This window comes from Diceros bicornis, chromosome 37 (genome assembly GCF_020826845.1).
Source record: "Diceros bicornis minor isolate mBicDic1 chromosome 37, mDicBic1.mat.cur, whole genome shotgun sequence".
Lineage (NCBI taxonomy): Eukaryota > Metazoa > Chordata > Mammalia > Perissodactyla > Rhinocerotidae > Diceros > Diceros bicornis.
The window spans coordinates 936,118-960,664 of record NC_080776.1 but is presented as its reverse complement, the minus strand read 5'-3'; the positions used below and the strand labels follow the sequence as shown (position 1 = coordinate 960,664).

Sequence of the window (24,547 nt, the reverse complement as noted above, 5' to 3'; positions counted from 1 at the left end):
ATACGAGGACCCACAAAACGGAAGCTGCCCCAACAGCCTGGCCCACATCCCACGTCTACACCTGAGTCAGCCTGCACTTTGGGGGACATCTGTCAAGAAATCCTAACATACACCAAACACAATGCTCCCACTCGGCTTTGGCTGGCTCACCTACCCTAGAAAACAGGGCCTGCTGCCTTATAAGGAAATCCCCGACCTCCTAGCCAGTCCTGTCCTGTTTCTCGTTGGCTCTTCCAAGGCTCTATAAAACTCGTTCTAGCCCCAAACCCCACGGGAACAGTGCTTCACTGCTCATGAGGCACTGCACTCCTCGACCCATGGATTGTTTTCCCTTGAATTAAGGATATCAAACTTGTTACTAAATCGTAGTATTTTTGTCATTTGACATAGCTCAACAAATATTTGTGGAAAGAAAAAACTGGAAGACTGAAACAGAAGGAGTGAGGGAAGAGGTAGCGTCCAGCCCCGGAGTAAACCTGTCCTGTACCCCCTGTTTCAGTTTCCTAACCCCCAGCCCTCGGTCCCTTCTCTGTGCCTTGGCTTCCACAGACGCCTTTCAAGAAATGCCCTGCTTTCTCAACCTTCACTTTCTACACCTAGTTAAATTCTAGTCACCTTTAAACCCAGCTCAAATTCCTTTTTTTAATGAGGTCCTTGTAAATCATGGTGAGTTACATCTTCTCTGGATCTCTCTAGAAGGTCAGGTGTCTGTACTTGGCATGTGACTATATTGTCGTGTATTCATTACTATTTATACGCATTCACTCTCCCTTCCCTAAACTTGACTGCGAGCCACTGGAGAGCAAAGGAACCAGTTGTAATTCTGCTGCAGCATCCATAGAACCTGGCCCTCAAATGAACTACAAGTGTATTCTCAATACTTGATTTATTAATAACTGCTCTGTTTCACCAGAACTACACCTTCTTGTGTATCCTTACTTCATATATGCAAAGATTTTAATATGAGAGTACAGATAGCAACCCATGATTTAGAATTCTGTCATTTATAAATTCCCATGAAACTATGAGACTGAAGAAAACAATCTGGTTCCCCAAGTCTAGACCAGGCAAAAAAAGAGTTATCATCTGGGCTATTCTACTAGTTTTTTTACTTTCCTTTTTAAAGTTTCTGTTTGCCTGCATTTACCTGTGACTAGAATTTCTTTACATAAACGTTTCTCTTCCTTGGCCACGCTTCTTCCTTCCCTCACCCCTCACGGTCCTCCACCCTGTAAAGGGGTGCACTTCCATGGGGGTCACCTTAGCTAATGATTCCTGCATCCAAGAAATTGGGTCACTGTTTGACTAGCTGAGTGGGACACTGTTTATGGCAGTGTCAAAATGATGAAATAAAGAAATAAGTAGCAAGAACAACATCGGTGTGGTCTTTATGAAATAAATAATGAACTGGGAAAACTATCTCTGAGCAAATCATGACATGGAAGTGTGGAAGATACTACGTTTAGTCCAAAGAGAAACCATTTACCTGGAAAACTTTCTGAAAACAAAACCAAATCAAATCACATTTCAAACACTTTTAATGTCTCCCACCGGCACTGTGGTAACAGACGCATCGTATTTCTAACAGTTTTCCAGCCCTTGCTGATCAATGAAGTAACTGACTTTTGCATCTTCTTTATGCTTTTTACGTAAAGATGAAGAGCTTCTGTATTTTCTAAACACAAAGTTAAAACAATTTTTGCCACTTGTTCTCATCCTCCTCCTGCAACTGACAACCTCAGTAAAAACCAACAAGGAAGTTTACTAAAACTGCCCAGATGTAGGAAACCCAGAAAATTAACAAATATTTATTCAGTCCCCACAATGTAAAGGAACAGCGATTCCAGGTGTGGTGGAGGAGGTAGAAGGATGTTGGACAGAAGGAAACAGAAACTATTCAGGTAACTACACTGACACGTGGGGGTTTACATTTACAGCTGATGCACGATTATTCAAGAACCATGAGATATTTTAAGGTAACTTTATTAACACGTAACAGGTATGTTTTATGTTGTGCAATACTTGTATGAAATAGAAGAAAAGGTGGTTATATGCTGCCGAAACACCTATAATAGCTGAGCCCGAAAATACAATTTCTCTGGTCATTAATTTCACCTGGCCTGTGTGGCTGCTTTTTCTATGCCTCACACTACCAACAGTAAAAGATTTACATCTTAATTTCCAAATAGTTAAAAGAAGTAGAAAACCTCAAGGGGAAAACTAAGTACAAAGGTCCTCTCCCCGTGACATGATTGCCAAATGGTCCCTGTCAGATCTGTGGGGTCCTGAGAGATCACGGAAAGTCAAAGGGAAATTTGAAAGGGTTTGCATCTATAAAGTTGTCTATCAAGGTAAACACCCTGACCACTGACTCATTTTTTCCATGTTTTCAAACTTATCCAAAAATTTTTTTTTCGATTTTATTTATTTTTTTCCCCGCAAAGCCCCAGTAGACAGTTGTATGTCATAGTTGCACATCCTTCTAGTTGCTGTATGTGGGACATGGCCTCAGCATGGCCAGAGAAGTGGTGCGTCAGTACACGCCCGGGATCCGAACCCAGGCCGCCAGCAGCGGAGTGCGCTCACTTAACCGCTAAGCCACGGGGCTGGCCCCTAAAATTATTAAACGATGAAGAAATACTCGGAAATAAAAATAAAAATCACGATGAGAGGAGAGAATTCTTGTAATCTTACTTTCCCTAACGGTTTCAGAAATGAGGCCCTCGGTGAACCCATGGTCACATCTGTGTTTTCTCTCCCTGTGGTCTAATTTATTCTCTGCTATGGGGCTGATGTTCTCTATGGCTTGCTTAGGGCCCATAAAGATGCCCGCACAGGTGTTTTTTAAAAAGTGGGCTAGCTCATTCTTGCACCCGAGTCTTGTACCTGGAGAGCTACTTCTGGCAAGACCCTAACACATGACAACAGACTTAAGGACAAGACGGAGAAAGCATTTCCACTCTAGAGGTGAAATACTTCAGGCAAAAGATATCAAGTTCACTATTACTTATCATTCTAAAGATGAATATCTCATAAATGAAGCTATCACTGAATGGTGTATACTCCCATATTATAAGCCAGTCATTACATTTAGGTAAGTGTGTATTTCTCTACTTATTTCTATCCCTAAAAATACTTTTCTACATTTTGAAGAACTATTACATTTCACAGAGGAATAGTCTGCTATAAAAACTGTGTCTGGTTTAATGACTGTTTCTCTATTCATAAAATGAGGATGATAGTGGGGCCAGCCCAGTGGCTTGACGGTTGGGTGTGCGTGCTCCGCTACTGGCGGCCCGGGTTCGGATCCAGGGCGTGCACCGACGCACCGCTTGTCCAGCCATGCTGAGGCAGCGTCCCACATACAGCAACTAGAAGGATGTGCAACTATGACATGCAACTATTTACTGGGGTTTTGGGGAGAAAAAGGGGAAAAAAAAAAAAAAGGAGGAGGACTGGCAACAGATGTTAGCTCAGGGCCGGTCTTCCTCAGCAAAAAGAGGAGGATTAGCATGGATGTTAGCTCAGGGCTGATCTTCCTCACAAAAAAAAAAAAAAAAGGATGATAGTACTTAAAGTTATATAATTTTATAATAAAAATAAAAAATATATAATTTTATATATTATATATAAATATAATAAAATATCTATATATAGTTATGTATATATTTATATGTAATTATATATGATATATAAATATAATAAAATAAAATAAATAAATAATATAATTTTATATTTTAAAAATTAGCTAATATATTAAGTGATCACTTGATCTATTTTTAAACTACAAACTTTATTCGACATACAATTTTTACCATAAACTAGAAAGGAGAAAGACAGAGCGAGCGACATGGGTACATATAGAAAAATAGACATAAATGCATGTGCACAATGTATTAAGTGGTTTTTTTTCTTCCAGCTCTTCACTAATTAGTTTTAAAATAGTAGGAAGAAAGCAAAGTAAACTAAAGCAACATAAGCTGATGGTCATAAGACACGCAATGAAACCAAATCCACTTTGGTTTGTTATGACAAATGGTTATTCAACTAATATTTTTATTTTGCTAAATACCTGGAAGGAATTAGTTCAGAAAAGGCAGATAATCTTACCTTCTTTAACAAGAATGGCCCATCAAGTATGCCCAAAAGAGAAACCCTTGTATTGTTCACTGGCAAAACTATCCAACACCAGCATGCATATCCCTGTATGTATCTAACAAATATGTATTGTATGTTATCTTCCTTTTTCTGCTGTGCAACTGATGATTTTCTGTTCTTAGATGAATAACTGATGAAACTTAGTAAGTTTCATGTAGATTTATAGAAACTGAGGAACAAGAAGGCATATCCCCTTTCAATAATATAAAGTTCTTGCTTTGCAATAAGTAGGCCATAAAAGAAACAAAGGATTTCTAAATGAATGGACTCCTTCTTACATAAGAAGAAAATGCACTTTTTATGTTTTTAAATCCTCCAAACCGCCCTAATAAAATACAGGCCCAAATGAAAGTCATGGTCTTCTTTAAAGATATAAATGGTCTGCAAAAACATCAGCTGTGCTCTTCTTTGGAATGGCATTCTTTCTTTCAGATAATTCAGGAAAAGAATAAAAATTAGCTGGCCAGTGAATTAAACCCATAGGATTGATTTCATAAGCCTGGGGTTTGTATGATAATATATCCAAGGGCTTGTCTTCTGTAGCCATTTGATACTATAAATATATATTTAGTTAAGAAAAAAAGAACCAGCTAGACTATTTTTTTCTCACGTGGAAGACACAGGTCCATTACTTGTTATGGAAGATATTTACAGCGGGTCGTGTTTTCCTATTTGTCCTCTGTGTCCTCAACAAGCCTATTTCCTCAGTATGTCAAGACTGTTAAAATAAAGGAGTGATTCTGGAAACGTATATCCTGAGGTCCTCCATCAGGTCAGATGAGGAGACGGAGCAGTGAGGGCGTGCCTGCCTCTCAGGCCTCCAACCTCCTCCCCACCTCTCCCGTTCTTAATCATGTCATGAGCTTACTTCTTGATTGTAACGTTTGTAACGGGAAAGGATTAGTTTTCATAAAAATGAGAAAATAAGTTATTTATGATGCTTCAGATTTCAGAAAGCTGCACAAGACAAAGCAAATTCTCCTGAGACTAACTGGTCTTTCCAGGTCGAAATATGATTCCAGCAGCTTTGCGTCTCTCCTTAAAGTGGTAAACAAATAATTCTGCACTCTACAAATCTTTCCAGAATCTCAGTCACTTTGCCACGTGTCAATACAATAATTAGAATTCTGGATGTTTTTTCATGCATAAGCATACTGTAATCCTATTATGCTACACGTAGAAATAAAGCAGAATGACAAACAACCACCTGTCTCACCCCTGTACTTTTTTAAATTCCCCGATTAAACCTAACGATTATTACTGCTTCAAACGTCTTTTCAGTGAGTTGTTGAAAGTCCTTGCTTTTTGCTCAACTTTTTCCATCACCAAGGGAGAGAATATGGCGATTAATAATTATTATAACATATGAACACACATATATACATATATATATTCAGCTCTATTAATTTACAGATACGTAATAAAATTGTTCATTGTTGCTCTAAACTTTATAATTCGTACAATAAGCATTCCCTGGGTGTCCACTCCTACAAGGGCGAAGGCCCCAGTTGTTGTGAGCTGCCGGGGAGATAAGACACCTCCAGAAACAATCGTAACGTAAAGAAGCATGAGCAGATGCTACAAGAGATGTGTGAAGCAACACGAGGCAAGTTGAGGGGGAACAGAGCTTCTCCCTGGGATGCTCCTGAAGGCTGACCACGTAGCTGGTCAAAGACTTGTCTCCCTTGATTCTGGGAGATCAAAGCACTGAAGCTTCCTGGTAAGACAGAAGAGCATCTCTTCTCCCCACTCCTGATTATAGTAGAGTACTAGCATTTTCTACCCTGTTGTTTTATTTCAGTGCAAGTCCGTTTGTGCACTATTCTGCTTAGTTTGTTAACAGTATCTTTAATAAAAGATATAATATTACTCAGAAGAGCATAGAGAAATTACTTTCTGGTCAGTTTAAAATACTATATATGTATTTATATTGTATATATTTATATATATACATAATTATATATATTTTATATATATTTTTATATATTTATATTTTTATACTTATTTGTATACATTTATAAATATATATTTATATTTATATATGAAATAAAAATTATAAGTAATATTTATATATTATTTATATATATAAATATATATATAAAATACAATATTTGTATACATACAAAACTTCTGGCTTCTTTCACTTATATATTTTATTTTATGACAATAATTTAAAGATTTTTGTTACTTGTATTTCCTGTCTTAAGAGAAAAACCAGAATTTATTACTCATGTAAAAACTAAGAAAAGGAAATGCCTTTGACAGATGTTTTAAAAGTGAATTGAAATCCTCCCTATTTAAGATTCATAACTATACATTATCTCATTTAATCTTTAAGTGAAGTATCAGTTATTTTTGTTCCCATTTTACAGATAAGATGATAAAATCAGAGAGCTCTACTGAAGGAGTTCAGCAGTCTGGAAGCAGAGACAGCATCAGAACTCAAGGCAGAGGGACAGACTGGAAACAGGAGGGAGGCCCAGGCCCAGGTAGAAATAGTGAGACACTGGAAACTGTCTGAATGTCCAACAATGGGTAAGTGGTGAAAAAAATTATGGAATATCTACAGGATAAAATATTACAGTCATTAAAATCACATCTTCAAATAACCAGAAGTTACAGGATACAAAGTTTAACTTCAATTTTCTGAAAACAAAACAAGACAAAAATTGGAGAGAAATACATCAAAGTAGTGGTAGCAATATTAATAATAAAGAGAAAAAAATCAGAAAAATCAATACACATTTTTTAAAATGTAAAAGATGTGGTGTAAAATGTTTTTAAGAATCAGTATCAAGCTTGACTTTCCTGCATCTGTACTTCACTCTGATTCCCTTTGATGACCACAGTAAATCTAGCTCACATCTGTCATCATACATAGTTACAGATTTTTTTCTTGCAATGAGAACTTTTAAGAGCTACTCTCTTAGCAACTTTCAAATATGCAATACAGTGTTATTAACTATAGTCTCCCTGCTGTACATTACATCCTCATGACTTATTTTATAGCAGGAAGTTTGTACCTTTTGACCCTTTTCACCCATTTCAACGACCCCTCTACCCCCGGCCTCTGGCAACCACCAGTATGTTCTCTGTATCTATGAGCTTGGGTTTTTTTTTTTTAGATTCCACATATAAGATCGCACAGTATTTGTCTTTCTCTGTTTGACTTATTTCACTTGGCATAATGCCCTCAAGGTCCACCCACGTTGTCACAAATGGCCAAGATTTCATTCTTTTTTAATAACTGATTAATATTCCATTATATAGATATAGATATACCACATTTTCTTTAGCCACTCATCCATCAATGGACACTTAGGTTGTTTCCATATCTCGGCCATTATACATAATGCTGCAATGAACATGGGGATGCATATATCTTTTTGAGTTCGTGTTTTCAGTTTCTTTGAATAAACACCCACAAGTAGAATTGCTGGATCTTTTGAAAGTTCTATTTTTAATTTTTTGAGGAACCTGCATACTGTTTTCCACAGTGGCTGCACCAATTTATATTCCCATCAACAGGTATAAAGGTTTCCTTTTCTCCACATCCTTGCCAACACTTGTCTTTTTGATACTAGCCATCCTAACAGGCATGAGGTGGTATCTCATTGTGGTTTTGATTTGCACTTCCCTGATGATTAGTGCCGTTGAGCACACGTTCACGTGCCTGTTGGCCGTCTGTATGTCTTCTTTGGAAAAGTGTCTATGCAGATCCTCTGCCCATTTTTTAATCAAATTGTTTGGGTTTTTTTGCTATTGAATGATATCAGTCCCCTATATACTTTGGATATTAACCCCTTATCAGATACATGATTTGCAAATATTTTCTCCCATTTAGTAGGTTGCCTTTTCGTTTTATTGCTGTGCAAAAGTGCAAGGAGATTTCTGATACCCCATTTTATATATCCCTATCTATATCTTGCTTTTATCTAGCAACACTCGTTATTTTTCTCAGCTAATACTATTATAGAAAAACAAGCTTTTCGGGCCCGGTGGTGCAAGCAGTTAAGTGCGCATGCTCTGCTGCGGCAGCCCGGGGTTCGCCGGTTCGGATCCCAGGCGCACACCGATGCACTGTTTGGCAAGCTGTGCTGTGGCAGCGGCCCACATAAAGTGGAGGAAGATGAGCACAAATGTTAGCCCAGGGCCAGTCTTGCTCAGCGAAAGAAGAGGAGGATTGGCAGATGTTAGAACAGGGCTGATCTTCCTCACAAATAAAAAAAGAAAAAGCTTTTCTATGAGGGAAATTCTTTTTTCCTGAAGCAAAAGAACTCAGTTCTCCTTGAGAAAAGAATGATAATTTTCATTATATATCATATTTTGTGTTGAGAATCTGGCTGTTTCTGGTGAATTAATACATTTTAAAAAAGTTTTGCTATATCTAGCTGCTTTTACAAAATGTGATTTAGATTACTGATTACCAAATTTAATTTAACTATCTTTTCATTCTCAGTTGGAAAAAAAATAATACCAACTGTGCTCCAGCACATTCAAGTGGGAAGACCTGGCAACATGAGAGGTTTAAACACGTTTCCATGTCTTTGTACACTTTATATATTTTAATTGATGTATTTATTTTGGAATATGTAAGTCACCCTGACTTTTCACAATTAGACCAAACACACAAATTATGTTCACACTCCCACAAAAGAAACTCTCCATACGGAAGACGGGTAGAGGATCAGATTAAGGAAGTTTTTGTGTATTACTCTTACAGTTTTTTTTTTTAATTTAACAAAATTCTTTTCTTTTCTTTTTCACATGTTTTTTAGTTTTTTTTCCTTTCTGAAAAGTGGCCAAAATGAGATGAGATTTCAAGTTGCCATGTTGACGATACCAACCACAAAACAAAAATCCGAAAGGGAAGAGGACAAAATATGATGTACTTTTAATTAAAATGAAAAACAATTCAAAATTAACTCTGTGCATTGAAGATATTCCTAATTCAAAGATTTATACTTTGCCAAAAATCTCATTCTATTTGTAATTTCTGCTTGGCAGGGAAAGAAGAGCGGCAAAAAGTTCAAAAAGTCTTACAAGAAATTCCATGTTTAAATGTGTGCAAGTTTGCATAGAATATACCAAGGAGTGAATACTGAGGGCAGCCAGGCTCAGTGTCGTCAATAAATTCAATTCCAAACTATATGAACACATAATAAAATAAAATAACCAGTTTACAAATAGAGACTTTTAACTATCATTTGTGTAGACATTTTACTTTATTTCCTTATTAAGTTGCTAATTAGAGTAGGCATGATTCAACATATTCTATTTGCTATAATCTATACAGAGTTCAAGGCTAGGAAAGCACAGTTAGTACATGAAAAAGAGAACTACTACTAGTTGTGTGTGTGTGTGGTGTGTGTGTGTGTGTGTGTGTGTGTGTGTGTGTGTGTATGTGAGAGAGAGAGATGTATTGGGGGTGGAAGGGCGAGGTCAGAATTGAGGCCAGAAAAGGTATACATTTACTGAGTGCCTGCTATGTGTTAGACACCACAATCTGAAGGGTAAATATGGGCTTTAAGGCTAAATTCCCGATTAATGTAAGCGTAAATGAAAAGCCAGTGTTTTTCTTGATGTTTATTAACGAAAAGCCTATACAAAACTTTAGCGACACCTGGCATTTCGCTCTTTTATGAAGAACAAAAGCTCTCATGTCATTCAGGGTTTACTTTATTTTGTTCTAAAATCTGAATACATGTTCTGGAGAAGAAAATAGAAGGGATAAATGAAATTCCAAGCCTATTGACTCGAGTGCTCTCTTAGGCTCTGTTATCCAACTAAACTCAGAGAGGCTGGTTTTGAGTCTCCCATAAAACCAATTAACAAGAAAACAGAACAAAAGGAATGACATCTTAAAACTCTGCTAATTAATTGAAATTTGCAATTGATAAGTTATTTTTCAACTCTACCATCCTTAGGGAAGGTAGCTACCAAATCGTGGGCTTCAACGGCGTTTTCCTGCAAATTCAGAAAGCTGACCATTCTTTAAAATGTTCACCAGCCTTACAAAGAAGTCATTCTTTTGATATGTGTTTACTAAATGTATGAATTAGAATTGGATCTTTTTATTTAATCAAAATTCAGGTAGTAAGACAGGTAAAATAAATAAAACACTCAATAATCAAAGAAATTATAGTAACTCTGAAAACAAACGCTGCTCAGGAAAACACGTCTGCAGGGCCACAAGTCTGAACTGTATCCAGTTCTCACTAAGTCTCAGCTTTCTCTCACACTCTGCACGAGGGGCTGACCCAGCCATACGAGGCTCAAGACACCTCTATTTCATTACACACTTTATTTATAATCAATATCAACACTCCACCAACCTTAATTCCAGCCAGCAGTCACAAGATACCTTGGATCAGATCAGTACAATCTGAAAGACAAACAGAAAAACATCTCGTAAATTAAATCAACTGAATGATTCCGTCTTTTATTTTACTAGGGAGGAAGATGGCATTAAGTCACTCGGTTCCTTGCACCATAAAATTTAGCAGCTGACAATATAACCATTTACAAGGGGGGTTATGTAGTTATAAAACTTTAAACTTAGAATTATTTTCTAGATTTCATTTAAAAACACGTATTAGACGCCCAAATTAGGTCCTATTCTGATTTTCAGCAGTTTATTTAAAATAGAACAATTCTTATGCTTATTTTCTATAACATCAACCAAAATATTTTAACAAAATCCATATTCAATGTACTACCATGTTTCTTGATATATTTAATTAAAAATAATAAAAGTGATGCATTTGGATCCTTAATCTGATTTAACAGCCGCAGACAGTCTGTAGGTTTTTAGTCCAGGATCAACAACTTATGCAAAGGCAACAAAAGTCAAACAAGACAATTCCACTGGCAACCTACCAACCTCCCCATTGCTTTCTTACACCTGAGCTTTGTTGCTAAATTATGCTGAGAAGCACACCGTCAAGTGGAAGTAACAAAGAAGGAAACTGAGGACAAAAGCAACCCCAAAATTACTACGCCACAAGGCAGCCCGTCTTCTGGATGGTTAGTGAAGAAAACCACGTTAAACTGACATGAAGTAATTGCTGAGGGAGCATCTATGACTACCTCTCCAATTAAATACAAGTTAGGTTCTAGAAGGGTGTCTGTGAATTAACTGGTTGGAAGTTAGAATTCTTTCCACATGATATTGTTAGAAATGGTTCATTATTAGACTCCTAGGTTAAGTCCAAAAGCTAAACTAACCTAAAATGGTAATTATTTAATGAAAAGAATAGTCTAAAATAATATTCATATATTCCAGTGAGATGATATGTTAATTAGCTTGACTGTAGTAATCATTTCACTAGGTGTACGTATACCTTAAATAAATACACTTTTTATTAAAAAACAATATAAAGAAAATACTAATAAACAAAAAAAAGTATTGGAAATGAAATTCTTGATTTTTAATCTTAAGGGCAGGTGCTTACGAAAAGTGAACTTTATCATACAAGAATGAAATGATAGGTAGATAAATTTGTGGAGATTAAAAAAAATAGGATTTGGAGGCATTCTGAGGGACTTTCAAGATTAATGGCTTTAGTATGTCTACCTGACTTTATTATAGTTTGATACAAATATTATTCTTTTCCTATAAAGCCAACAGCTCCTAAACTGTGTGTCATGGTACCCCAAGCCACCACAGTAAATTAAGAGAATAGTGAAATATTTTCAGTATATGAAGACACACAGCAACATCCACCAGGCACTACACAAACTACTAGCTTGAAGAAGTTCGCGGTTTCAGTATTAGATTATGCTACATTCCTTTCAATGATGCCATAGCTTTGCAAAGTTGGGTTTTTAATGGTGTTTGTAATATAAAAGCAAATAATGCATGAAAACCAATGTGGAATAAGAAATGAGGATAGCAGCCGGCCCAATGGCGTAGCGGTTAAGTGTGCGCGCTCCACTGCAGTGGCCCCGGGTTCGGATACCGGGTGGGCACCAACGCACCGCTTGTCAAGCCAGGCTGTGGCGGCGTCCTATATAAAGTGGAGGAAGATGGGCATGGATGTTAGCCCAGGGCTGATCTTCCTCACAAAAAAAAAAAAAAAATGAAGATGACATGTCCAATCTGACTCCCAGGTCTGAGGGCTGGGCAGTACCCAACAGGCACACACATCCCATTAGTAAGTAAGTATGAGTTTCTAAGTTTAAAATAAAAAGATTTCTTCTTTCAATTTATGTGTATCATTTTTTTCAAAAGGCCACTAAGTTGTTAAGATATACTTATTAAGCTAATTAAATGGAACTGTGAGGTATTTCTTTTGGCCTACGAGTCCCATGAAAAAAATTACCAAGATACTCAGAATGCCACAAACTCAGAAAGTTTGGGACACTCTCTATTAAGCATAGTTTTTTGTTTTGTTTGATTTTTGCTCCATAAATTAAAAAAAAAGAGAAAGCAAAAGAGATGAGGGGTAAAAAAAGTACAGAAGAGAGAAGGGAAGGAGAGGAGGAAAAATATTTTCCTAAAATAAGAGGGAAAATACTAGGCGAGTGGGAAGGACGGTGGTTCAACACACTGAGTCACTGTGGATGTGTGCTCTGTGTGTGTGTACATGTGCACATCCATATCCGAGAGTGCTATGTGTGTGCAAGAGGTAGCTAAAACAGTGCACGTGGACACGAGGGGATGAGAGACAAAGAACAAGTGGTGGGCACACTGCACACACGTGCGTTTCAGCTGTGTTCATTATCAGCCATCATCCCCAAGAAAGGTGGTGCCCCGGCTGCCTGGAGCCCCACACATCTGTCTGGGGGCAGTCAGAAGCCTCAGGTACCATTCGACCACGGCCACCTCCTGCTAAGAGCTCTTCAGCATACCAGATCAATATCCTGACATCTTTAACATTCTTTTAAATAGATTGGATTTTATCTTTTCCACGTGTACTTTCAAATATATACTTTCACAGTAAGAAGAAAATGATACTTGTGGAGTTTTTCACAAGCCTGGCTTCCTGATATATGACCCTGGCTTCGTGCTGTGTTCCATAACGTGACTGGGGAGACATCCCGCCTTCCCCAACCACTGTCCTCTCAACCCAGCCCCATCTCCAAAAAGTTCCAGTTTATTTTCTTTTCAATACGGCATGAGTCAAATACAAATTTTATTCAAAATATGAATGCTCTTTTAGCTACGCGAACCTTGTATTTGAACCCATAGTCAGAGCAAGACGTTCAGCGCACAGAAGAATATCAATAACTGTCTGTTACATGAATGAAGGTGCTTCGTGTTGTCCTTTCCTCACGCTTTGTCAAATTTAAAGAAAGAGCTGAAAATTCCCCTTTTGGCAGAAATAAGAAAAAAATCCCACCCTTGCCCCACCTGATTTGCATAGAAAATATTTACTGGAAACAAAGTTCCGAGGGAGAAAAGGAGTTCATTTTCAACCTGGCGGACTCACAGTCTCCTGGGGGTTTTGTTAGTTTGCTTTTCTTATCTTTAAGGGGAGCACTTCCATTTGCAGTGCCAAGAGCAGCTGCTTTGTAAATAATTCTCTGGGCCTTTTTTGTTTTTTCACCCAACCCGGTTATTGAGCAAACTGGCACAGAATAGTGAAGATTCATGTTGCCCTGGGGCTCAGTCCCCACTGTGAACATCTGCCATTTCAAACACCCAGGTCAAGACTTTTGTGTAGTGTTTTGCTAAACGATGCCCTAAGCACAACTCAAATTAAATTCTTTCAGTTGGATCCAGCATCTGCTTCTAGGCAGCTTAACTTATCAGCAGATGAAAAGCACCATTTCTCCATCCTCTAAGTCTCTTTCTCCACACCCAAAATGTAGGGGAAACGTAAGAAAATAATTTTGAGAGTTAATTGCTAAAGCTTTTTTTTTTCTCTTTTGCCAATGAGAAATGACCTCATGCCTACGTTTTATAAATCATATTGTGATGGTCAGATCCAATTGTAAACCCTATATCAGCTGAAGAAGGCCTGTTTACACCCCATGAGGAAGAAAAATTAAAAATAGCGGACACACTTGAGCGCTTACATTATCAAGGTCCGTTGTCAATTGAACAGCCACCTTTCACACTTCCTGTGCCTCTCCCTTCTTAAAGTTACATGTGTGTGTCTCAATTTCCAGAAACTGTTCCCGCTTGAGTAACAGAAATCTTACTGCTTGAGTTTCAATTTACAGATACAAATGTAGGAAATATTGCCGCTGCAAGACAAATTAAAAATCAATTCTTTTTAAAATAAATTTAGGCCATTTTTATTTGTTTATAATCCTTACATTTTTTAAATACAGAGCAGCTATACATATATATACACACACACACACATATAGCATCGTTCAGTATTTCAGGGATCTGAAGTTCTGCCACCAAAGAGCTTACTTAGAATCTATTGGGATAGGGCGGTCATAAAAACCCAAAAGACAAAAGGCGGTGATACAAAGCAGAATATGCCTCCTGTCACAAAGAAACACCAGCAAAGAGCTACGGGAGAACAAAGAAGGAAAAAATAAATCCTGTTATACAGATAAGGATTCACAGGCATTTGAGTTTGGGCCCTGAAGGAGGAGGATTTTGAGAGGCGGAGATAGATGGAATGGGAAGGAGACCAACTCAGACAACGGACTCAGCAGAAACAAAGTAAAGAAAGAAGCAAAGCCCAAGGGATGTTAAGGAAAAACACCTACAGCCCTACCTGGCTGAGGTGTAACACACAAGAAGAGCAATGATTGGGTGAAAGGCTAGGTTGGGTCGGCATAGGGAGTAATGACCTTGAACCACAAGCTGAGGAGGCTATATAATTAAATACATTTAATTTTGTAGGCTGAAGCGAACCACTACAGGTTTTAAATTCAAGAACAACATAATTAGGAAATTTAATCTGGCAACACCATGCAGATTGGATCAGAGATGAGGAGAGATTGGAGAAAAATACACCATTAGGCGGCCCCTTCAGAAGTCCAGGTGAAGGGTAATGAACAGTTACCTCAGGTAGAGACAGAGTCAATGCAAAGGAGGAAGAGGCTCCAATGAGTCCCCTTGGGCTGTCTCACAACATACCACAGACACGGTGGCTGAGCCTGCAGAAATGTACGTTTTCAGTTCTGGAGGCTGGAAGTCTGAGATCAGGGTGACAGCCTGGTGGGGACCTGGTAAGAGCCCTCTTGTTGGCTTGTAGACAGCCGCCTTCTTGCTGTGGCCTCCCATGGCCGCTGTGGCATTAGAGCCCCACATGTGCGACCTTACTTAACATCAACTCTCCAAAGCCCCATCTCTATATACAGTCCCCTGGGGGCTTAGGGCTTCAACACAGGAATTGTGAGGGGATACAATTCAGTCCACAGCAGTGTGTATAACCTAGGGGACTTGAGGATCGATTGGATATGAAAGAGGGGACTGAGAAAAGGAGCCAAGAGAATTCTGAAAGCTTGAGACGAAAGACTCCAGAAAGATGGTGTCATTCCTAGAAATGGAAAACTGAAGGAAGATCAGGTTACTGAGCAAGAGTAGAGAGTGACAGGCTTCTTCAGATACATTGTTTGCGTTTCTGGCGGGATAATCAAGGGAAGATGTTCATCAGAAAACTAACCTATCCATCTGATTTTTGTGATACGCGAAAGTCTCACTTAACTTTAAAACAAAAAGGAATGAACATTGTGGTGATATAATTAGGCTAAGATATATCAATATAGAATCAGAAGTGTATGCCTGTGTTCCAAATCATGAATTAGGTTGTCCAGCCAGCCCACATGCTGTACATTTAATCACACTTTGCCTTGATAGGCAGGTATAACATTAACAGCTTATGGGTTCTGTGCAAGCCCATGTTGTTCTTAATGCAGCCGTATCCTGCCTGCCCAGACTGTGGGCTGCTCTGGGTCAGTAACCCAGCCAATCCACGTTTGTATCTCAAGCACTTAATGTGGTAAGTGGCACCAAGTCAGGGATCTATAAATGTGGAATGAATCACTCACCGGAAAAAGAGCCTGAGTCACAGGCACTCCAACTAATTCCACCTCTAGACTCTGTATTATTCATATAAAACAACATCGTAGGAAGCTAGGCACTGGGTATCACTCTTAATGGAACGTTCTGTACTGTGACATGTTTGCTGTAGCTGCTGTAACAATGGTTGGAAATAGAGATTAAGGCTCAAGAGGACCAGTTGGGAAACTGGGAAACTGCATCTAATTCCATGCTGGGAAACTGCATCTAATTCCCCCATCCACTGTCACAACACAGGGAAAAAATGACCAGGTGATGCAGCAACTAGAAATAATAATAAGTACCCGTTTAAAGTGAAGAACTTTCAAATGCCTCAATAATGGAATTTGTTTTATGAAAACTATAGTATAGTATCATTTAGTCTAATATAAAAACAACACAGTAATAGCAAGCGATCATTAAGGGTTTACTATAACCCAGGCATTGTACAAAAGACGTCACATACATTACTAATTTAATCCTCACAAGACCAATAAAGCAGATGCAGTTATTATTCCCAGGACGAAACTGAACTTATGAATATTAAATATCCAGTATCTACAGATAAGGATTCCTAATCATTTGATATTACACAAATGTCATTAATTAAGGCAAAGAAATGATAACAGAAGTCAGAGATAAGGTAAAATACATACATGTATTTGATACATGGCCTGTGCATAGTTATCTATCTATTCTTTTCATCTTTTGTTTTTAAGTTAGGAAACTGATGGTTTTTCCTAACGGTGTGATTCCTTAAGGAATTCTGGCATATTCAAATTCAGGCAGAAACAATAAAGGTAAGCATGCTCTGGAAACACTATAAGAAAACAAATGACAAATTTTTGAAATGGAAAGAGCCAGTCTCCTGTAGTTCTTTCTCTAAGTATTTTCAGCGGGACAAATTTTTTGGAAGATGGTAGTATTTATTTATTTATTTTATTATTCATTTATTTATTTTTTTGTGTGTGTGTGTGAGGAAGATCAGCCCTGAGCTAACATCCATGCTAATCCTCCTCTTTTTGCTGAGGAAGACCTGCTCTGAGCTAACATCTATTGCCAATCCTCCTCCTTTTTTTTTTTTACCCCCCTAAAGCCCCAGTAGATAGTTGTCTGTCATAGCTGCACATCCTTCTAGTTGCTGTATGTGGGACGCGGCCTCAGCATGGCCAGACAAGCGGTGCATTGGTGCGCGCCCGGGATCCGAACCCGGGCTGCCAGTAGCAGAGCGTGCTGACTTAACCGCTAAGCCACAGGGCCGGCCCACAGTATTTATTTTTTAAGAAACTTTTTGCTGACATTACCTCAAAGGTCTATGGCAAATAGATCTCAGCTATTCTCATCCAAGGTCCTTTTGTGTTTTCTTCTTTGTAATTTTTATTTTATCTATGGTAGGCATATAAATAGTTGAAGAAGTTGACCTACTGAAGGCCTATGATGAAAAACAGCAGTAAGAAGTATGAATTATTTGAGAGCTAAAATGTATCTGTATTTATTTTGATAATGAGGTAGTACAGTTGAGTGATGATGGACTCTGCAGAAGCCAGCAAGCTTTTTTTTAGCAGTGTGAATACTTATCTGCTCACGCAAACCATTAGTCTTTAAAATCCAAGGTTTCCATTGAAATGGTTTTATAGTAAAGTGAATGCATTATTAATTATTTGTTCAAAATCTTTAATGGAGCATCCTCTCATTAATACTTGGATTTACAACTCAGATTTGAAAAGATGTGGGACACATGTGAGGCGCCAATCCAGCAGGCAGGATGTTTCTCAGGTCTAACATCAGGACGTTTTTATAAGCTTAATGCCACAACCTAGATTTTCTCCAACTGGGAAAGTACACGTTCTCCTAGGCCTACCAAAAGGTCATTTTCTCCCCTTAGTGAAACTCGAATTTCAAAAGAATGTACAGCTATGGGCAATCTTTAAACAATAAAGTAAATCTGTTTCCCAAAGCTCTAATTTCCTGAAAACTCTCGTAAGTCTCTAACAAGCCAAGTGGGAGCATTCCAGGCATTGCTGGACCCACTTCTCTGAGTCAGAGGCTTTCTCCTGGGTGAATCCAGGTGTATTTAACTCCTACATACGCTGTTGTTATAACTCATTTCCAGCATAATTTAATACAAAATTGCAAATCCCCAACAGAGGTATAAAAAGATTGACTTCAGAACTATTTATTATAAAGAATATTTTCATCCATTTTAATATTCTTGTTGCACTTCATGTTATACAAGGGACCAAAGAAGAGGTCAGCATTGATACCTAACAATAGGAAATCCTATGTCTGGAACAAATGTAGCTGCAGCAAAAGTTGGGGTTTCCTATGAGTCTTAAAACATTAATGTAGGAGACAGATCTGCTCTTACCACGGGTCAAACATTAAGGACTTCCTCAGATTCCATCGCCCCCTCAATTGTACTAATCCAGAGTTACAGCTTTAATTTTCCACAAGTTAGCACTGGACCAAAAAGCATTACGGTGGAATTAAAATAGCTTAAATCAACCGTACATCCTTTCCCTATAATTCACGTATACGCAGTCCTATACCTATACGTTTTTTCAACCATTTATTGAAAACTATAAGGAAAACATTACAAATGGTGGTTAAATTCCTAATCCTGTCTATTTAATCCTTAGTATAACTGAAGCAGTGCTGAAGCGCAAGAGAATGTCAATGGCCTGACTGTGAACCAAGACACAGCTCCATCACGGCTTTCCTCTAAGAACGTCTTCCCAAGCAAACGGTGTACGAGTGGAAGTTAGTTATTCCCTCCTTTTACTATTAAGGGTTTTTGAATACCTGCTTCGCGGCAGCACTTTTCTAGGGACTGGGTTATAACGGTGGCCAGTAAGTTACCAGCAAGGTTCCTCCTTTTGTTGCTGTGGGAACACAAATACATAAGCGAATGATGACCGTCATGAGGAAAATCAAGCAGAGTAGGGATGAGGCAATGAATGGTCACTGGGAGCTCTCTCCACCCCCAATTTCAGCAGCGAGAAGTAGAAGCTGAAATGACATTTATCACAGCAAGAAAGCTAGACCCTCACCCGCTGCCCTCTCAGAGGGGAACATTTCAACCAGCAGATCCCTGACCTACAACAGTCCTTAACTTAGGAAGTGCAAATGTAACACACTCATGCGGATCCTGAAAGTGCACAAAAAGTGCAATTGGGGAGCTACTGTGCGGTTTTTGTTGTAGTGTTGGTGCCAACACTAAAACCAACATCTTACCTCTGTAGGACTTTTAAGCTCTTTCACATATAGTTATACTTAATCCTGTAAACTAAGATGCCTCTGCTGACCTAGATTTCACTGGCTTGGACTCATTATCAGGCATTACACCTGCTCCCCAATGAAAGGGAATCACTAGTAATGGGCAGTCCTCGACCATCCCAAGTGTCCAATGTCAGGCAAGAAAGAAAATAATCGAGAGACAGGAAAACAAATGACCTCATTTTTGATATGCTCATGCAATGAAATATTTCCAAAAAATAACCTGTGCTTCATTTCCAAGCTTTTGACATAACAACAACAAAAAAGGAGTTACAGAAGGTGAGTTTTATAATTCATCCGTAATGGAGTAACTCTTCTTGCTCGGGCGAGGCACAAAATTATTTACAATACACCACTGACAACATTCCTGGTGGTACATACATCTTCAACCAGTTAGCAGAGAGAAAAATACGCTTTGACAGCAGTCAGGCAACACCTGAACGCTGCCTCATGTGACTCAGATGAAGAAAGCTGACAGCTGCCTACACAGAGGTCACCGTGCCACCTCGTGGAGCACTCAGAGCTCGATGGACCCAGTGCCACAGCAGGGTAACCACACACACCCTTTAGCAGTAGAGAAGTCAACAGGCCTCTCTCTGTCTGCAACGAGGAACCCAATTACGAATCTGTTGTGTGTGTCACGTTCTCGGTCACACTGCACAACGGCCGTTGTGTTTCCATCTGCCATTTCAGCATGCTTGTGGGAACAGAGCTAGAAGATTCAAGTTCTTTCACAAGAATTTTCTTCAGCTATAGCTTATGGCTGACAAGGGATATTTAAATAATTGAGAAGGCATTATTTTCTAGCCAATCTCAAATCAAGAAGGCCAAGTTGCTAAAAAGGCAGAGTGAAAACACAAAATAAGTCTTTCCTGACTTCCAGTAATTCGTTCCCAAGCAAATTTACTAAGAAAGATAAGATTCAGTGCAATGATGCATCAAAGAAACTACCTTGACTTCTGATACTGAACTGTAAACTATGGACCACGTATCAGTAAACGTTCGCTGCTGCGGAAGGGAGCCTGTGCTTCCTACTGCACTCACGGGAAGTCAGTTTACTGTTTTAACAGTCAACACAAACGGCACCCACAAGAGTTGAAATCAGGTTTTCCCCAAATGCGGATGAATTTTTCTTTATATCATCCTTAGGAGGATTAGTGGGGGTGAGGGTCCTTACTCTTATTGTTGAAAAAGAGAATCAAACTTCAGGAGATGAACGGCACGTCCTAAGTTCATCTAAATTGTCAGAAACACAATGAGGTCCCGCACCAAGTTTCCTGATGGGGTGATAACCCAGGTAAAGCTAAGGGAACTGGCAGAAAACGCTGCAAAATCAATCTTCTGGAAGGGCTCTGAGGCCTCTACAAAAATCTCTGCCAGCTGTCGCCCACCTTTCCAGGCTCCATGCATTCCATCCAACCTTCCCATGATGAAAGGATGGGTAAAAGCTCAGTGCCCTGTGCTCTAAGGCAAAACATGCTCATGCGACCTGCAAATTTTTCAAAAGATTACTACAAACTCTGGCATTGCCACAAGGCAAATTGACCAGTGAATTATGACATTTTCACCTCAAATTTCAAAATGCATTTTTTCTTGTATATAAGCAGGAACCATAATAGGTAGACTCTACCAATAAAATACAGTAAGTAATTTCAGGAACAACTGTTTTTCAACAAAGGGTAAATGGGTCATTGAATCTTGGTACCAGTATAAGTAATAAAATCGACATTAAAACAAGATACACTTTTAATGCTGGAATTTTTCTCTTCTTTTAGATTTATCTCACTTTTCTGTATTTTTAAGTTTTCCTTTATGAACATGCATTATATCCAGCAATAAAAAATATACGCAAAAATAATTTTTATAAAATATTTTTTCTCTGAGGTCACAGTACAGAATTCCCACATTGAGAAAAATATTCTACAAACAGAATTTCAGATCATGTTTACAGTCATTAGTGTGGTATCAATAATTTAGATTTAACAAAGCTGTAGGTACACCTTTACGACTTGATTTCTAAATACAATGCTTTGTTAACAAGCAACTTCGTGCTTCTGTTTCTAAGCTCTAAAATAAGGATACTAAATCCACTCCTACTTAATTGATAGGGCAACTGTAGCAATAACAAGATAATCATAGCAATAACAAGATAATTATCACCTGCTTAAGGTGGTACTAGTTCCTTAAAAATAGGTGATGATTCTGAAAAGGTAGATAGTTCATTTTAATTACCATCATCTGGTATATTAGTATTCAAGTTTTATTACTACAAATACTTTTTAAACTTATAGTAACAAATGAATTCAAGGTAGCTGGTATGACCGACACAGTCAGGCTGTGTGTTTGAATCCTACAACAACTTTCTTACCGGTTAGCATTTAGATATGTCTGAGGAGCCTCAGTTTTCTCATCTTTAGAATGGGAGTAACAGTATCTACTTCCCAGAGTCCTTTGAGGATTAAATAGATAATGTATGTTCAGAGCATCTCAGAAAGTCTGGCATATAATAGGGGCTTCATCAATCAATTTTCTTCATTCCGTACGTAACACGCTTGTGCAAATCTGCTTACATCTTGTGATTGATGCTTATCTTTACTAATAACATATTCACATATTGCCACATACGTCAAAAGGGCTGACTTAGTTTTTTGTAAGGCGGACTCAAACTAATGTACTAACACTGAAGTCAACGAAGCTGACGTTGGATTTCTGATGGTGACATTATTTTACTTAACACAAGCCTTAAATACCCATGATTGTTTTTTTAAATCAGTACAATTAGTTTACTGCCACATTCAATTATGCAAAGACTTCTATGTGTCTACACTGTGCGAGGCTGGATGCTATGTGATCTAAGAGATATGAGTCAAACAGAGCACTCCACCTTCAAGGAGTTACGATTTAGCGAGAGCTGAGACACCTGATCAATCTTTACAACGGAACTACACATAGCAGTTTTTAGTTATGAATAGAGGGGGTGTCCACACTGACTCCACCACTGTCCCTGAGACATTTTTTTTTGTGTGTGTGAGGAAGACCAGCCCTCAGCTAACATCCAATGCCAATCCTCCTCTTTTTGCTGAGGAAGACTGGCACTGGGCTAACATCCATGCCCATCTTCCTCTACTTTATATGGGACGCCGCCACAGCATGGCCTGACAAGCGGTGCATTGGTGCGCGCCCGGGATCCGAACCGGCGAACCCTGGGCCGCCAAAGGGGAGCACGTGCACTTAACCGCTGAGCCACCAGGCCGGCCTGTCCTCGAGATTTTGGTCAAATCACTTAACCCCAGCTTTTCGTATGCATGTTCCCTCATAAGATGCTCTATTTTTTAAAAAAAAAGTTCCATAGGTCAAATAAGTTTATTCATATACATAAGAATACATTATTTGGGGAAAAAATGAACAGGATTCTTATATACTTTAACTCAGAAAAAACCTGTAACATCATAAACTCTATATGAACAAGAAGTTCATGCAAGCTAGCTGCTCTTTTATTTATATTTTATTGTGAGCTAATAAATCCTTAATATCAAAGGAGAGGATACGTTTAGAACTAAAACATATCCAAATTCTATGTTCTGAATAAAAATTGACCATCATATTTCCCTTTATTTTAGAAACTTAAAGACAACCAGGCTTCATAGTTAAGGGACCTAAGTCAGAGATTTTCATGTATATGTTGGTATAACATCTCCCCTCCCCTATTCTGGAGCTGAATTCATCTTTTTTTTGTGGGGAACCAATTTTATATGGTTTAGATAAGGTTGACCACCCACAATCCTATCCTACCACAGCTTCAGCCATAGGACAGTACAGGTCAGTTCACGGACTCCATCCTCCGGGTACACTGGTTGGTTGAGAGCTGGGGATTTAGGAAAGGCTAGAATGGTGTGGACACTGATGCGCTGCCAAGACTTACTCCCCAGCTGTGGGGGGTGCTGTCAGTCGGGGATGCTCAGTGGTTGGGCCCCTTCCTAGACTGCCTTCCCTTCCCCCAGTGGCCCACATCCAATAATGGATCCACGCAGGGGCGTAAAGACCCAGCCATCTTTGTCCAGTGGGAGGCAACTCTGAAAAGCATTCTTTCACTGGGGATGCTGTCACTGGGCCAGCAGAGCAGCTCAACTTCTCCCTCTGCCCACCCCGGCTTCCTTCTTTCTTCCACAGGCATTGATCCCAACATCCTGTAAGGTAAACCCTGTCTCAGACTCTGCCTTACAGAAACCCTACTTGTGACACAGGCCAAAGGGAGTCTTCCCCAATATGTGAATGACGTATGAGAGAGGGCTGTTTTCCTCTGGCTTAACTCTGTGTTACAATCACATAAGCCTGAAGCTACCCTTATCCTTCTCACCATGGAGGGAGAGCCTCAGGATGAACACATACTTCAAGACAAGCAGAGCAGAGGAGAAGGGAGAGATAATGAGAGGGGAGGCGGGGAGGGACGGAGGAGAGAGAAAGGAAGAGTGAGAGAGAGAACAAGTGAGAGCCAAGTAAGAACAAGACTGATGTAACGATTACACTGGAAACCTGGATCCTGCCGGCCCTGTCCCAGCAGAACTCTTGGACATTTTACTTCTATTTTAGTTTAAACTCCTTTGAGTTGAGCTTGTTTTTTTATTTTTCTATTTACAGGTGAAAGACCATGATTACTATAGGTAAATACTGATATCAAATCTTATTAACTTCAGATAACATGTTTGACTGATTCACAGAGGAGGGTCGTGTTTGGCCAATGCCTGCTCACGGTTTATAAAGTATGCAATGCAGAAAAAAAAGCTTTGATCTCCTCAACTGCAAGTTATTTCTTTAAGCAAAAAAATATGTGATTCCAACAGTAAATAAAACAATGCTAGCTTGTAATCATATTTGAATATTTTGCCAAGTATCCACAGATTCAGCCTGCAATTCAACATTCTTCCAAATTAAATGTGTAAGAACAGAAAGTATACAATAGTCTTATTGTTCTTGTGTAAACTAGAATCTAGTAGTTTACCTTAAATGGAATAAAAGGTTCCAGTTGATAAAGCCAATTGGTTATAATTCGAAGTGGAGTCTATCAACCTAGAAGACTAAAGTTCCATTCTGACCTTCTCCTAAGGAAGACGCTCATCTTTGGCAGAATATTACCAGGCTTTC

General features: G+C 38.8%; 1 protein-coding gene across 31 annotated transcripts in view; it reads right to left on the bottom strand.

Annotated features, from left to right (window-relative positions):
- Nucleotides 1–24,547, bottom strand: part of MAP2 (microtubule associated protein 2) — a 284,984-nt gene that overhangs the window by 205,484 nt on the left and 54,953 nt on the right. For all 31 annotated transcript variants that reach the window (XM_058532876.1, XM_058532885.1, XM_058532884.1 and 28 more), the window contains exon 2: nt 10,494–10,543. The gene's annotated coding sequence lies outside the window, so the exon portion shown is untranslated. The remainder of the gene's footprint in view (nt 1–10,493; nt 10,544–24,547) is intronic.